This window comes from Schistocerca americana, chromosome 9, assembly GCF_021461395.2.
Source record: "Schistocerca americana isolate TAMUIC-IGC-003095 chromosome 9, iqSchAmer2.1, whole genome shotgun sequence".
In the NCBI taxonomy this organism is placed as follows: Eukaryota; Metazoa; Arthropoda; class Insecta; order Orthoptera; family Acrididae; genus Schistocerca; species Schistocerca americana.
The window spans coordinates 231,343,432-231,357,517 of NC_060127.1; positions in this window are offsets into that span (position 1 = coordinate 231,343,432).

Below are 14,086 nucleotides of genomic sequence, written 5' to 3' on the forward strand. Positions count from 1 at the left end.
AAAACACAGAAATTTCTTCGGAATTAAATACAAAATGCACAATGCCGCTTTAAGTACAAGAAAACTGACTCTTCTTACTGTGTATGTATTGAACCATTCCTGTGACACTATTTATAGATTCCGATGCTTCACTTTAGGTTTACTGTATTCCTCTGACCTTCTTATTGACGATGAGACACAGAAATTGCATCGGAATTAAATACAAATGGCACATTGACGACTTAAGTACAAGAAGACTAGCTCTTCTTACTGTCTATGCTTTGAACCATACCTGTGACACTAGTTATAGATTCCGATGCTTCACTTCAGGTTTACAGTATATCTCTGACCTTCTTGTTGACTATGAAACACAGAAATTGCATCGGAATTAAATACAAAAAGCACAATCCTGTCTTAAGTACAAGAAAAATTACTCTACTTACTGTCTATGTTTTGAACCATTAAAGTGACACTCGTTATAGATTCCAATGCTTTAGTTCAGGTTTACTGTCTCTCTCTGACCTTCTTATTGACGATGAAACACAGAAATTTCTTCGGAATTAAATACAAAAGGCACAATGCCGCTTTAAGTACAAGAAAACTGACTCTTCTTACTGTGTATGTATTGAACCATTCCTGTGACACTAGTTATAGATTCCGATGCTTCACTTCAGGTTTACTGTATCCCACTCACCTTCTTATTGACGATGAAACACAGAAATTGCATCGGAATTAAATACAAAAAACTCACAATGCCGACTCAAGTACATGAAGACTGGCTCTTCTTACTGTCTATGTTATGAACCATTCCTGTGACACTAGTTATAGATTCCGATGCTTCACTTCAGGTTTACTGTATCCCTCTGACCTTCTTATTGACGATGAAACACAGAAACTGCATCGGAATTAAATACAAAAGGCACAATGCCGACTTAAGTACAAGCAAAAGGCTCTTCTTACTGCCTATGTTTTGAACCATTCCTGTAACACTAGTTATTGATTCCGATGTTTCACTTCAGGTTTACTGTATCCCTCTGACCTTCTTATTGACGATGAAACACAGAAATTGCATCGGAATTAAATACAAAAAGCCCAATGACGACTTAAGTACAAGAAAACTGACTCTTCTTACTGTCTATGTTATGAACCATTCCTGAGACACTAGTTATAGATTCCGATGCTTCACTTCAGGTTTACTGTATCCCTCTGACCTTCTTATTGACGATGAAACACAGAAATTGCATTGGAATTAAATACAAAAGGCACAATGTCGACTTAAGTACAAGAAAACTGGCTCTTCTTACTGTCTATGTTTTGAATCATTCCTGTGACACTAGTTATAGATTCCGATGCTTCACTTCAGGTTTCCTGTATGCCTCTGACCTTCTTATTGACGATGGAACACAGAAATTGCATCGGAATTAAATACAAAAGGCACAAAGCTGACTTAAGTACAAGAAAACAGACTCTTCTTACTGTCTATGTTTTGAAGCATCCATGTGACACTAGTTATAGATTCCGATGCTTCAATTCAGGTTTACTGTATCCCTCTGACCTTCTTATTGACGATGAAACACAGAAACTGCATCGGAATTAAATACAAAAGGCACAATGCCGACTGAAGTACAAGAAAACTGATTCTTCTTAGTATCTATGATTTGAACCCTTCCTGTGAAACTAGTTATAGATTCCGATGCATCACATCAGGTTTACTGTATCCCTCTGACATTCTTATTGCCGATGAAACACAGATATTGCGTCGGAATTCAATACAAAAGGCACATTGCCGACTTAAGTACAAGAAAAAGGCTCTTCTTACTGCCTATGTTTTGAACCATTCCTGTGACACTAGTTATAGATTCAGATGCTCCACTTCAGGTTTACTGTATGCCTCTGACCTTCTTATTGACGATGGAACATAGAAATTGCATCGGAATTAAATATAAAAGGCACAATGCTGACTTAAGTACAAGGAAATTGACTCTTCTTACTGTCTATGTTTTGAACCATTCATGTGACACTAGTTATAGATTCTGATGCTTAAATTCAGGTTTACTGTATCCCTCTGACCTTCTTATTGACGATGAAACACAGACATTGCATCAGAATTAAATACAAAACGCACAATGCCGACTTAAGTACAAGAAAACTGACTCTCTTGCTGTCTATGTTTTGAACCATTCCTGTGACACTAGTTATAGATTCCGATGTTTCACTTCAGCTTTACTGTATCCCTCTGACCTTCTTATTGACGATGAAACACAGAATTTATATCGGAATTAAATACAAGAGGCACAATGCCGCTATAAGTACAAGAAAACTGACTCTTCTTATTGTCTATGTTTTGAAATAGTCCTGTGACACTAGTTATAGTTTCCGATGCTTCACTTCAGGTTTACTGTATATCTCTGACCTTCTTATTGACGATGAAACACAGAAATTGCATCGGAATTAAATACAAAAGGCACAATGCCGACTCAAGTACAAGAAGACTGGCTCTTCTTACTGTCTATGTTTTGAACCATTCCTGTGACACTAGTTATAGATTCCGATGCTTCACTTCAGGTTTACTGTATGCCCCTGACCTTCTTATTGACGATGAAACACAGAAATGGCATCGGAATTAAATACAATAGGCACAGTTCCGACTTAAGTACAAGAAGACTGGCTCTTCTTACTGTCTATGCTTTGAACCATACCTGTGACACTAGTTATAGATTCCGATGCTTCACTTCAGGTTTACTGTATATCTCTGACCTTCTTGTTGACGATGAAACACAGAAATTGCATCGGAATTTAATACAAAAGGCACAATCCTGTCTTAAGTACAAGAAAAATGACTCTTCTTACTGTCTATGTTTTCAACCATTCAAGTGACACTCGTTATAGATTCCAGTGCTTTAGTTAAGGTTTACTGTATCCCTCTGACCTTCTTAATGCCGATAAAACACAGAAATTGCTTCGGAATTAAATACAAAAGGCACAATGCCGCTTTAAGTACAACAAAACTGACTCTTCTTACTGTGTATGTATTGAACCATTCCTGTGACACTAGTTATAGATTCCGATGCTTCACTTCAGGTTTACTGTATCCCACTCACCTTCTTATTGACGATGAAACACAGAAATTGCATTGGAATTAAATACAGATCGCACAATGCCGACTCAAGTACCAGAAGACTGGCTCTTCTTACTGTCTATGTTTTGAACCATTCCTGTGACACTAGTTATAGATTCCGATGCTTCACTTCAGGTTTACTGTATCCCTCTGACATTCTTGATGTCGATGAAACACAGAAACTGCATCGGAATTAAATACAAAAGGCACAATGCCGACTGAAGTACAAGAAAACTGATTCTTCTTAGTATCTATGATTTGAACCCTTCCTGTGAAACTAGTTATAGATTCCGATGCATCACATCAGGTTTACTGTATCCCTCTGACATTCTTATTGACGATGAAACACAGATATTGCGTCGGAATTCAATACAAAAGGCACATTGCCGACTTAAGTACAAGAAAAAGGCTCTTCTTACTGCCTATGTTTTGAACCATTCCTGTGACAGTAGTTATTGATTCCGATGTTTCACTTCAGGTTTACTGTATCCCTCTGACCTTCTTATTGACGATGATACACAGAAATTGAATCGGAATTAAATACAAAAGGCACAATGACGACTTAAGTACAAGAAAACTGACTCTTCTTACTGTCTATGTTTTGAACCATTCCTGTGACTCTAGTTATAGATTCCGATGCTTCACTTCAGGTTTAGCGTATCCCTCTGACATTCTTATTGACGATGAAACACAGAAATTGCATCGGAATTAAATACAAAAGGCACAATGCCGACTAAAGTACAAGAAATCTGGCTCTTCTTACTGTCTATGTTATGAACCATTCATGTGACACTAGTTATAGATTCCGATGCTTCACTTCAGGTTTACAGTATCCCTCTGACCTTGTTATTGACGATGAAACACAGAAATTGCATCGGACATATATTCAAGAGGCACAATGCCGACTTATGTACAAGAAAACTGACTCTTCTTACTGTTTATGTTTAGAACCATTCATGTGACACTAGTTATAGATTTCGATACTTCACTTCAGGATTACTGTATCCCTCTGAGCTTCTTATTGACGATGAAACACAGAAATTGCATCGGAATTAAATACAAAAGGCACAATGCCGACTTAAGTACAAGAAAACTTACTCTTCTTACTGTCTACGTTTTGAACCATTCCTGTGACACTAGATATAGATTCCGATGCTTCACTTCAGGTTTACTGTATCCCTCTGACCTTCGTATTGACGATGAAACACAGAAATGGCATCGGAATTAAATAAAAAAGGCTCAATGTCGACTAAAGTACAAGAAAACTGACTCTTCTTACTGTCTATGTTTTGAACCATTCCTGTGACACTAGTTATAGATTCCGATGCTTCACTTTACGTTTACTGTATCCCTCTGACCTTCTTATTGACGATGAACACAGAAATTGCATCGGAATTAAATACAAGAGGCACAATGCCGACTTAAGTACAAGAAAACTGACTCTTCTCACTGTCTATGTTTTGAACCATTCCTGTGACACTAGTTATAGATTCCGATGCTTCACTTCAGGTTTACTGTATCCCTCTGACCCTCTTATTGACGATGAAACACAGAAATTGCATCGGAATTAAATATAAAAAGCACAATGCCGACTTAAGTACAAGAAAACTGACTGTTCTTACTGCCTATGTTATGAACCATTCCTGAGACACTAGTTATAGATTCCGATGCTTCACTTTAGGTTTACTGTATCCCTCTGACCTTCTTATTGACGATGAAACACAGAAATAGCATCGGAATTAAATACAAAAGGCACAATGTCGACTTAAGTACAAGAAAACTGACTGTTCTTACTGTCTATGTTTTGAACCATTCCTGTGACACTAGTTATAGATTCCGATGCTTCACTTCAGGTTTACTGTATGCCTCTGACCTTCTTATTGACGATGGAACACAGAAATTGCATCGGAATTAAATACAAAAGGCACAAAGCTGACTTAAGTACAAGAAAACAGACTCTTCTTACTGTCTATGTTTTGAAGCATCCATGTGACACTAGTTATAGATTCCGATGCTTCAATTCAGGTTTACTGTATCCCTCTGACCTTCTTATTGACGATGAAACACAGAAATTGCATCGGAATTATATAAAAAGGCACAATGCCGACTTAAGTATAAGAAAACTGACTTCTCTTACTGTCTATGTTTTGAACCATTCCTATGACACTAGTTATACGTTCCGATACTTCACTTCAGGTTTACTGTATCCCTCTGACCTTCTTATTGCTGATGAAACACAGAAATTATATCGGAATTAAATACAAAAGGCACAATGCCGACTTCAGTACAAGAAAACTGACTCTTCTTACTGTCTCTGCTTTGAACCATTCCTGTGACACTAGTTATAGATTCCGATGCTTCACTTCAGGTTTACTGTATGCCTCTGACCTTCTTATTGACGATGAAACACAGAAATGGCATCGGAATTAAATACAATAGGCACAATTCCGACTTAAGTACAAGAAAACTGACTCTTCTTACTGTCTATGTTTGAACCATTCCTGTGACACTAGTTATAGGTTCCGATGCTTCACTTCAGGTTAACTGTATGCCTCTGACCTTGTTATTGACGATGGAACACAAAATATTGCATCGAATTAAGTACAAAATGCACAATGCCGACTTAAGTACAAGAAAACTGACTCTTCTTACTGTCTATGTTTTGAACCATTCCTGTGACACTAGTCATAGATTCCGATGCTTCACTTAAGGTTTACTGTATCCCGCTGACCTTCTTATTGACGATGAAACACAGAAATTGCATCGGAATTAAATAAAAAAGGCACAATCCTGTCTTAAGTACAAGAAAACTCAAACCTTCTTACTGTCTATGATTTGAACCATTCATGTGACACTAGTTATAGATTCCGATGCTTCACTTCAGGTTTACTGTATCCCTCTGACCTTCTTATTGACGATAAAACACAGAAATTGCATCGGAATTAAATACAAATGGCAGAATCCTGTCTTAAGTACAAGAAAACTGAAACCTTCTTACTGTCTATGTTTAGAACCATTCCTGTGACACTAGTTATAGATTCCGATGCTTCACTTCAGGTTTACTGTATCCCTCTGACCTTCTTATTGACAATGAAACACACAAATATATCGGAATTAAATAGAAAAGGCACAATGCCGACTTGAGTACAAAAAAACTGACTCTAATTACTGTCTATGCTTTGATCCATTCCTGTGACACTAGTTTTAGATTCCGATGCTTGACTTCAGGTTCACTGTATCCCTCTGACCTTCTTATTTACGATGAACCACTGAAATTGCATCGGAATTAAATACAAAAGGCACAATGCCGACTTAAGTACAAGAAAACAGACTCTTCTTACTGTCTATGCTTTGAACCATTCCTGTGACACTAGTTATAGATTCCGATGCTTCACTTCAGGTTTACTGTATGCCTCTGACCTTCTTATTGACGATGGAACACAGAAATTGCATCGGAATTAAATACAAAAGGCACAAAGCTTACTTAAGTACAAGAAAACAGACTCTTCTTACTGTCTATGTTTTGAAGCATCCATGTGACACTAGTTATAGATTCCGATGCTTCAATTCAGGTTTCCTTTATCCCTCTGACCTTCTTATTGACGAATAAACACAGAAATTGCATCGGAATTAAATACAAAAGGCACAATGCCGACTTAGGTACAAGAAAACTGACTTCTCTTACTGTCTATGTTTTGAACCATTCCTGTGACACTAGTTATATGTTCCGATACTTCACTTCAGGTTTACTGTATCCCTCTGACCTTCTTATTGCTGATGAAACACAGAAATTATATCGGAATTAAATACAAAAGGCCCAATGCCGACTTCAGTACAAGAAAACTGACTCTTCTTACTGTCTCTGCTTTGAACCATTCCTGTGACACTAGTTATAGAATCCGATGCTTCACTTCAGGTTTACTGTATGCCTCTGACCTTCTTATTGACGGTGAAACACAGAAATGGCATCGGAATTAAATACAATAGGCAGATTCCGACTTAAGTACAAGAAAACTGACTCTTCTTACTGTCTATGTTTGAACCATTCCTGTGAGACTAGTTATAGGTTCCGATGCTTCACTTCAGGTTTACTGTATGCCTCTGACCTTGTTATTGACGATGGAACACAAAAATTGCATCGGAATTAAATACAAAATGCACAATGCCGACTTAAGTACAAGAAAACTGACTCTTCTTACTGTCTATGTTTTGAACCATTCCTGTGACACTAGTTATGGATTCCGATGCTTCACTTCAGGTTTACTGTATCCCTCTGGCCTTCTTATTGACTATGAAACACAGAAATTGCATCGGAATTAAATACAAAAGGCTCAATCCTGTCTTAAGTACAAGAAAACTGAAACCTTCTTACTGTCTATGTTTTGAACCATTCATGTGACACTAGTTATAGATTCCGATGCTTCACTTCAGGTTTACTGTATCCCTCTGACCTTCTTATTGACGATGAAACACAGAAATTGCATCGGAATTAAATACAATAGGCACAATGCCAACATAAGGACAAGAAAACTGACTCTTCTTACTGTCTATGTTTTGAACCATTCCTGTGACACTAGTTATAGATTCCGATGCTTCATTTCAGGTTCACTGATCCCTCTGACCTTCTTATTGACGATGAAACACTGAAATTGCATCGGAATTAAATACAAAAGGCACAATGCCGACTTAAGTACATGAAAACTGAATCTTCTCACTGTCTATGCTTTGAACCATTCCTGTGACACTAGTTTTACATTCCGATGCTTCACTTCACGTTTACTGTATGCCTCTGACCTCCTTATTGTCGATGAAACACGGATATTGCATCGGAATTAAATACAATAGGCACAATGCCAACTTAAGTACAAGAAAACTGACTCTTCTTACTGTCTATGTTTTGAACAATTCCTGTGACACTAGTTATAGATTCCGATGCTTCACTTCAGGTTTACTGTATCCCTCTGACCTTCATATTGACAATGTAACATAGAAATTGCTTCGGAATTAAATACAAAAGGCACAATGCCGACTTAAGTACAAGAAAACTGACTCTTCTTACGGTCTATGTTTAGAACCATTCCTGTGACACTAGTTATTGATTCCGATGCTTCACTTCAGGTTCACTGTATCCCTCAGACCTTCTTATTGACGATGAAACACAGAAATTGCATCGGAATTAAATACAAATCGCACAATGCCGACTCAAGTACAAGAAGACTGGCTGTTCTTACTGTCTATGCTTTGAACCATTCCTGTGACACTAGTTATAGATTCCGATGCTTCACTTCAGGTTTACTGTATCCCTCTGACATTCTTGTTGTCGATGAAACACAGAAACTGCATCGGAATTAGATACAAAAGGCACAATGCCGACTGAAGTACAAGAAAACTGATTCTTCTTAGTACCTATGATTTGAACCCTTCCTGTGAAACTAGTTATAGATTCCGATGCATCACATCAGGATTACTGTATCCCTCTGACATTCTTATTGACGATGAAACACAGATATTGCGTCGGAATTCAATACAAAAGGCACATTGCCGACTTAAGCACAAGAAAAAGGCTCTTCTTACTGCCTATGTTTTGAACCATTCCTGTGACAGTAGTTATTGATTCCGATGTTTCACTTCAGGTTTACTGTATCCCTCTGACCTTCTTATTGACGATGAAACACAGAAATTGAATCGGAATTAAATACAAAAGGCACAATGACGACTTAAGTACAAGAAAACTGACTCTTCTTACTGTCTATGTTTTGAACCATTCCTGTGACTCTAGTTATAGATTCCGATGCTTCACTTCAGGTTTAGTGTATCCCTCTGACCTTCTTATTGACGATGAAACACAGAAATTGCATCGGAATTAAATACAAAAGGCACAATGCCGACTAAAGTACAAGAAATCTGGCTCTTCTTACTGTCTATGTTATGAACCATTCATGTGACACTAGTTATAGATTCCGATGCTTCACTTCAGGTTTACAGTATCCCTCTGACCTTGTTATTGACGATGAAACACAGAAATTGCATCGGAATTATATTCAAAAGGCCCAATGCCGACTTAAGTACAAGAAAACTGACTCTTCTTACTGTTTATGTTTAGAACCATTCATGTGACACTAGTTATAGATTTCGATACTTCACTTCAGGATTACTGTATCCCTCTGAGCTTCTTATTGACGATGAAACACAGAAATTGCATCGGAATTAAATACAAAAGGCACAATGCCGACTTAAGTACAAGAAAACTGACTCTTCTTACTGTCTACGTTTTGAACCATTCCTGTGACACTAGATATAGATTCCGATGCTTCACTTCAGGTTTACTGTATCCCTCTGACCTTCGTATTGACGATGAAACACAGAAATGGCATCGGAATTAAATACAAAAGGCTCAATGTCGACTAAAGTACAAGAAAACTGACTCTTCTTATTGTCTATGTTTTGAACCATTCCTGTGACACTAGTTATAGATTCCGATGCTTCACTTTACGTTTACTGTATCCCTTTGACCTTCTTATTGACGATGAACACAGAAATTGCATCGGAATTAAATACAAGAGGCACAATGCCGACTTAAGTACAAGAAAACTGACTCTTCTCACTGTCTATGTTTTGAACCATTCCTGTGACACTAGTTATAGATTCCGATGCTTCACTTTAGGTTTACTGTATCCCTCTGACCCTCTTATTGACGATGAAACACAGAAATTGCATCGGAATTAAATATAAAAAGCACAATACCGACTTAAGTACAAGAAAACTGACTCTTCTTTCTGCCTATGTTATGAACCATTCCTGAGACACTAGTTATAGATTCCGATGCTTCACTTTAGGTTTACTGTATCCCTCTGACCTTCTTATTGACGATGAAACACAGAAATAGCATCGGAATTAAATACAAAAGGCACAATGTCGACTTAAGTACAAGAAAACTGACTCTTCTTACTGTCTATGTTTTGAACCATTCCTGTGACACTAGTTATAGATTCCGATGCTTCACTTCAGGTTTACTGTATGCCTCTGACCTTCTTATTGACGATGGAACACAGAAATTGCATCGGAATTAAATACAAAAGGCACAAAGCTGACTTAAGCACAAGAAAACAGACTCTTCTTACTGTCTATGTTTTGAAGCATCCATGTGACACTAGTTATAGATTCCGATGCTTCAATTCAGGTTTACTGTATGCCTCTGACGTTCTTATTGACGATGAAACACAGAAATTGCATCGGAATTATATACAAAAGGCACAATGCCGACTTAGGTAGAAGAAAACTGACTTCTCTTACTGTCTATGTTTTGAACCATTCCTATGACACTAGTTATACGTTCCGATACTTCACTTCAGGTTTACTGTATCCCTCTGACCTTCTTATTGCTGATGAAACACAGAAATTATATCGGAATTAAATACAAAAGGCACAATGCCGACTTCAGTACAAGAAAACTGACTCTTCTTACTGTCTCTGCTTTGAACCATTCCTGTGACACTAGTTATAGATTCCGATGCTTCACTTCAGGTTTACTGTATGCCTCTGACCTTCTTATTGACGATGAAACACAGAAATGGCATCGGAATTATATACAATAGGCACAATTCCGACTTAAGTACAAGAAAACTGACTCTTCTTACTGTCTATGTTTGAACCATTCCTGTGACACTAGTTATAGGTTCCGATGCTTCACTTCAGGTTTTCATGTATGCCTCTGACCTTGTTATTGACGATGGAACACAAAATATTGCATCGAATTAAGTACAAAATGCACAATGCCGACTTAAGTACAAGAAAACTGACACTTCTTACTGTCTATGTTTTGAACCATTCCTGTGACACTAGTCATAGATTCCGATGCTTCACATAAGGTTTACTGAATCCCGCTGACCTTCTTATTGACGATGAAACACAGAAATTGCATCGGAATTAAATACAAAAGGCACAATCCTGTCTTAAGTACAAGAAAACTCAAACCTTCTCACTGTCTATGTTTTGAACCATTCATGTGACACTAGTTATAGATTCCGATGCTTCACTTCAAGTTTACTGTATCCCTCTGACCTTCTTATTGACGATGAAACACAGAAATTGCATCGGAATTAAATACAAATGGCACAATCCTGTCTTAAGTACAAGAAAACTGAAACCTTCTTACTATCTATGTTTAGAACCATTCCTGTGACACTAGTTATAGATTCCGATGCTTCACTTCAGGTTTACTGTATCCCTCTGACCTTCTTATTGACAATGAAACACACAAATATATCGGAATTAAATACAAAAGGCACAATGCCGACTTCAGTACAAAAAAACTGACTCTAATTACTGTCAATGCTTTGACCCATTCCTGTGACACTAGTTTTAGATTCCGATGCTTGACTTCAGGTTCACTGTATCCCTCTGACCTTCTTATTTACGATGAACCACTGAAATTGCATCGGAATTAAATACAAAAGGCACAATGCCGACTTAAGTACAAGAAAACAGACTCTTCTTACTGTCTATGCTTTGAACCATTCCTGTGACACTAGTTATAGATTCCGATGCTTCACTTCAGGTTTACTGTATGCCTCTGACCTTCTTATTGACGATGGAACACAGAAATTGCATCGGAATTAAATACAAAAGGCACAAAGCTGACTTAAGTACAAGAAAACAGACTCTTCTTACTGTCTATGTTTTGAAGCATCCATGTGACACTAGTTATAGATTCCGATGCTTCAATTCAGGTTTCCTTTATCCCTCTGACCTTCTTATTGACGAATAAACACAGAAATTGCATCGGAATTAAATACAAAAGGCACAATGCCGACTTAAGTACAAGAAAACTGACTTCTCTTACTGTCTATGTTTTGAACCATTCCTGTGACACTAGTTATATGTTCCGATACTTCACTTCAGGTTTACTGTATCCCTCTGACCTTCTTATTGCTGATGAAACACAGAAATTATATCGGAATTAAATACAAAAGGCACAATGCCGACTTCAGTACAAGAAAACTGACTCTTCTTACTGTCTCTGCTTTGAACCATTCCTGTGACACTAGTTATAGAATCCGATGCTTCACTTCAGGTTTACTGTATGCCTCTGACCTTCTTATTGACGGTGAAACACAGAAATGGCATCGGAATTAAATACAATAGGCACAATTCCGACTTAAGTACAAGAAAACTGACTCTTCTTACTGTCTATGTTTGAACCATTCCTGTGACACTAGTTATAGGTTCCGATGCTTCACTTCTGGTTTACTGTATGCCTCTGACCTTGTTATTGACGATGGAACACAAAAATTGCATCGGAATTAAATACAAAATGCACAATGCCGACTTAAGTACAAGAAAACTGATTCTTCTTACTGTCTATGTTTTGAACCATTCCTGTGACACTAGTTATGGATTCCGATGCTTCACTTCAGGTTTACTGTATCCCTCTGACCTTCATATTGACAATGTAACATAGAAATTGCTTCGGAATTAATTACACAAGGCACAATGCCGACTTAAGTACAAGAAAACTGACTCTTCTTACGGTCTATGTTTAGAACCATTCCTGTGACACTAGTTATTGATTCCGATGCTTCACTTCAGGTTCACTGTATCCCTCAGACCTTCTTATTGACGATGAAACACAGAAATTGCATCGGAATTAAATACAAATCGCACAATGCCGACTCAAGTACAAGAAGACTGGCTCTTCTTACTGTCTATGCTTTGAACCATTCCTGTGACACTAGTTATAGATTCCGATGCTTCACTTCAGGTTTACTGTATCCCTCTGACATTCTTGTTGTCGATGAAACACAGAAACTGCATCGGAATTAGATACAAAAGGCACAATGCCGACTGAAGTACAAGAAAACTGATTCTTCTTAGTACCTATGATTTGAACCCTTCCTGTGAAACTAGTTATAGATTCCGATGCATCACATCAGGATTACTGTATCCCTCTGACATTCTTATTGACGATGAAACACAGATATTGCGTCGGAATTCAATACAAAAGGCACATTGCCGACTTAAGCACAAGAAAAAGGCTCTTCTTACTGCCTATGTTTTGAACCATTCCTGTGACAGTAGTTATTGATTCCGATGTTTCACTTCAGGTTTACTGTATCCCTCTGACCTTCTTATTGACGATGAAACACAGAAATTGAATCGGAATTAAATACAAAAGGCACAATGACGACTTAAGTACAAGAAAACTGACTCTTCTTACTGTCTATGTTTTGAACCATTCCTGTGACTCTAGTTATAGATTCCGATGCTTCACTTCAGGTTTAGTGTATCCCTCTGACCTTCTTATTGACGATGAAACACAGAAATTGCATCGGAATTAAATACAAAAGGCACAATGCCGACTAAAGTACAAGAAATCTGGCTCTTCTTACTGTCTATGTTATGAACCATTCATGTGACACTAGTTATAGATTCCGATGCTTCACTTCAGGTTTACAGTATCCCTCTGACCTTGTTATTGACGATGAAACACAGAAATTGCATCGGAATTATATTCAAAAGGCCCAATGCCGACTTAAGTACAAGAAAACTGACTCTTCTTACTGTTTATGTTTAGAACCATTCATGTGACACTAGTTATAGATTTCGATACTTCACTTCAGGATTACTGTATCCCTCTGAGCTTCTTATTGACGATGAAACACAGAAATTGCATCGGAATTAAATACAAAAGGCACAATGCCGACTTAAGTACAAGAAAACTGACTCTTCTTACTGTCTACGTTTTGAACCATTCCTGTGACACTAGATATAGATTCCGATGCTTCACTTCAGGTTTACTGTATCCCTCTGACCTTCGTATTGACGATGAAACGCAGAAATGGCATCGGAATTAAATACAAAAGGCTCAATGTCGACTAAAGTACAAGAAAACTGACTCTTCTTATTGTCTATGTTTTGAACCATTCCTGTGACACTAGTTATAGATTCCGATGCTTCACTTTACGTTTACTGTATCCCTTTGACCTTCTT